Here is a 4,509-nt window from a genome sequence, read left to right as displayed (position 1 = left end):
TAGTTCCCCGGCAACGGCGCCATTTTGACGTCGGGGATTTTTGCCAGTAAAGAATTTCATAAAAACAGTCGCGTTGTAGATATAGTCTCTAAACCAACAGAAATCCCTTTCGTGCAAACGTTTTGGTTGTCACAAGTAACAAACCCCTTAAAAATTGATAACCGAAGTATTCAAACCTCGGGTCGTCTTCTCAAGGAACTGCAGGGAAGTATGTTCTTATTATTGGTTATGGAGATTGTAGAATTGGGGGTTTTAAGAATGAGGGACAAATATGACAGTTGATTTAAATAGCAATTAAAATAAATAAACAAATACTGTAAAGCAAACTTTTAGCAAGGTATGAGAAATTGGAAGTCCAGGCTTAGTTATTCTTATCAACAACAATGAAAGTCGAATCTTAATTCCACTTAGTCAACCTTTACTAAAGCAAAGGAAAGTCAAGGGACTAATTAGCTTGATCTTCGAATCCTATTTATTTTCTAAGAAAAGGTTGGGATTATTGAAGTTCAATTCAATTAGCAAAGATAACAGTTATCAATTATGTTGAGATAAGATAACTCCTGAGTTACTGCTTTCTTAATCAAAACCAAAAGAAGAAAAAGTAAAATTGCTGGAATAAAAATGCCTTCAGATGTAAAGCAACAATAACATAAATTAAAGAAACCAATCATGAATTGAAATACCTCAAATAACATTAATAAGTGAAATTGTAATCTAACATGAAGAGTTCATAAACTAAATTGGAAAAATAAATAAAAATAAAGAACCTGGGATTGAGAGTTACTCCTAAAACTAAGAGAAGTCCTAAATCCTAATCCTAAGAGAGAGAGAGGAGAGAACCTCTCTCAAAACTAGATCTAAAACATGAGAAGTGGAAATTGGCGAGCTCTCCTTGAATGGATGCATTCCTTCACTTCATAACCTCTGGTCTATGCCTTCTGGACTTGGATTTGGGCCAAAAAGGGCTTTAGAATTCGCTATGAGCGTTTTCTGCAATTTCTGGTGCACAGCCTCTGTCACGCGTCCGCGTGGGTCACGCGGTCGCGTCATTCGGAGCTTTTCCTTGCCACGTGGTCGCGTCAGTCATGCGGCCGCGTCGCTGCTGATTCGCGCTTGGCACGCGATCGCGTCGTCCATGCGATCGCGTGGATACCAGTTTCTTCAAGGACTCCATTTTGCGCTTTTCTTCCATTTTTGTATGTTTCATTTCCATCCTTTGAGTCATTCCTGCCTTAGAAGATCTGAAACTACTCAACACACTAATCACGGCATCGAATAGAAATAAAGGTAATTAAAATAATTAATTTTAAAGCATAGGAAACATGTTTTTCACATACATCACATAATAGGGAAGGGAAAGTAAAACCATGCAATTAACATGAATAAGTGGGTGAAGGATTGAATAAATCACTCAAACTAAGCACAAAATACATCATAAAATATGGGTTTATCAGGGATGCAGTGAGGAAGGGCGATCCAAGCTCATATACTGCGCCTTACTTAAGGATACCTTGCGCCTAACTTGAGTGAAAGGGGTGTCACTTTCGTGTTATTGTTTTGCATTGCGCCTAACTTGAGAATTGAGCGCACCTTACTTGAATGCATCAACCAAATGTTGCGTGCTTTTGATGAGTCTTGTGCCTTACTTGGAGATTTGTTGCGCCTTACTTAAGGAGTCAAGACAATTGTTGCGTGTTGTTGTTGTTCCTTGCGCCTAACTTGAGAAATCTCAAGTTAGGCGCAGCCTTGGAAGACTTGGTGGAAAAGAAGTATGAACTATTATACATCGTTGGAAAGCTCTAGATGTTAGCTTTCTAATGCCACTTGAATCACATCTATTGGACCTCTGTAGCTCAAGTTATTTAGGTTTGAGTACAGAGAGGTCAGGGTTGATAGCATCATTCGCCTTCTTCTCTTTTTTTGTGGAAACTCCATCAAATCCAGCCGAATGCTACCTAAAATAAAAAGAACAGTACACAAATCAAAGTAGCATCCATAGTGGCTAAAAGATAATTAATTCTTGATTAAACTCAATAAATTGAATGCAAATTCACTAGGAAAAGATAGGAAAGATGCTCACGCATCAGGCGTTAGCTTAGTGGCTTTTTGTATGGGCCAAGACCCGTGGGTGTCATGTATATATTAGCTATTTAGGGTCAACGAGGATGTATACTGAGCTGATCTTTTGTAAACTCTGCATGTTCTATTTATAGTGTACATGATGTATATTATCAGTTATGTTTTATGTTTTTTTATGTTCTATTATTTTTCTGCTTGTGTATATTTATTTGTTTTTAATCCTTTATTTCATCTCAATGCTTTAAAAATGAAAAATTTACTCGTAAAATTGGCAATGCTCTAACAAGGCACATGCTCATATATTAAAATAGTCAAATATTAAGAGAACAGGTTGGGGACGCTTGGCTTCTTGTATGACCATGGCATACCAAAAATTGAGTCGTTACCATTTTTTTTAGCAAATTAGGCATAAGGATGTCAAATTGATGCCCCCTCTTTTGCATATTTGCTTTCATTGTCAGGGATCGATTCATTATTCTCCATGTATAGATCATCGCTCTCGGGTGAGCTTGAGCCTTCTAGAGAATTTTCTAGCAGAGGTATGAAGATGGTGATGGTGATGGTGTGATGTTACTATTCCTCTAATTCACTATGTTGATCAAGCTACTACGAGAAATGCGCTTAATACCATCAGATTTACTGTTGAATTTAGCGACGGATGTTACCGGCAGATTTGTTGACAATTTTTTCAACGGTTACAAGTGAAAATTCGTCCCTCAAATAAATTACTGTTGGATTTAAAATTTTGTAGCTAAATCCAACGGTAAATAGAGGAGCAAAAATTAATTTTATTAACGCCAAATTTACCATCATAATTTTTTTACAGTAATAAAATTTAGTGAAACGTGGCATTTAGACAACGACGAAGACTTTACAGTAAGATTTTTTCCTCTAGTAAATTTGGGGTAAAATTCAAACATGAAACTCCTCCACCTCACTTTTGAAAACTCTCTCTCTTCTTCTCTTTCTCTCCCTCCCCCCTCTCTCTCTCTCTCGTCTCTCTCCCTCTCCCCTATTGAAGAAGGTTGCTATGCCACCACCTAGAGCTGCCGTCATCGTCACTTTGCCCCCATTATTATTACAGATCAGCACGTCGTCATCATTACTGCTAGAGTCTCCATGGAAAGCCTATGCTGTCGCTGTTGGTGTCCCTTGCCATCGGAGGTTGCCACCACGTTGTCGTCACTGGGATTGAAGTCCACCGCACCAAAGGTAAGGTTACTGTCCATTTTTCTTTTTGTTGTTTGTTATATTACTAAACCCTAACTCCACCATCATAGGTTTTAATGCTGCCTCCTGTCACTTCCACTCTTCCACTATCCTGCAGCCACTATCAGAGGTAATTTTCTTATAATTTTTATATTTTTTTAGATTTTTTTGTTTGTTTAGGATTTTATTAGGTATTTTATTAAATTCTTGATTAAAATTTTTAATGAATTGTGTGATTAGAATTTGTTACATTAATTTAGTGTAATTAAAAATTAAATAATATTAGGTTAGGTAGGATGTAATTTATGGTTTGTTCTGAGTTGGTGGTGTTTTGATTGATTATTAATTTTTTTTAATTTATTATTGTCTGAGTTAATTATTTTATGAGTTAATTAGTATTGATTGTTGTTAATTCTCTGAATTAATTTTAGATTCTTAATTTTTTGAGTTAATTATTGACTTATTATTGATTGTTGTTAGTTTTTTTAGTTTACTAATAATTTATTAACCACCTTTTTTTTTCATATTTGTAATTTACTCATCTGAATATATGAACTCTAATTTATTTGTTTAATTTACCAATCAAATTCTTTAATGATATATCACAATGGTAGTTGCTTTGCACTAAACATAAACCTTCTTTTGTAATAACATTTGTGATTTTTTTATGGCAATAACAAAAAATCATATTCGGAGTTCGTATCTTGAAAAGTTAACTCTACTAATGAGATTCTTAAGAAGAAGTTTCAGTTGAGTATCTATTACTTATATACTAAAATAATATATTTTAATTTATGATATGAACTTAATATGACTAAGTGTTTATTTGTCGTGTTGCTTTTGATAGATTCCTGCAAGGCATATGTATGCTTACATAAAGATTAACCGCTTCAATTTGTTCTAGAAAATATTTGCTAATATAAAATTATCTCCTTATTTTAGAACTATTATAATTGGTTATATGTGAAATTCTATCTCATGTATTAATGTAACATAAGCAATATTAATTTTTAAGTTTTGTTATTTTTTTTTTACACGAGTGATTATTATTTTTTTTATTTAATTATAAATTTTGATATTTAAATTTGTTTATAAACTCTTAACTATGATAATACTACAACAAATTCAGAATGAGGCAACCCTTCAAAAATATTGTCTAAAATAAAAAAAAATTCTACCTTTAATCTAAGCCGACGTTTTTGTGTATTAAAGGGAACTATT

This window comes from Arachis ipaensis, chromosome B06 (genome assembly GCF_000816755.2).
Source record: "Arachis ipaensis cultivar K30076 chromosome B06, Araip1.1, whole genome shotgun sequence".
In the NCBI taxonomy this organism is placed as follows: domain Eukaryota; kingdom Viridiplantae; phylum Streptophyta; class Magnoliopsida; order Fabales; family Fabaceae; genus Arachis; species Arachis ipaensis.
Note: the sequence above shows the minus strand (reverse complement) of the source record.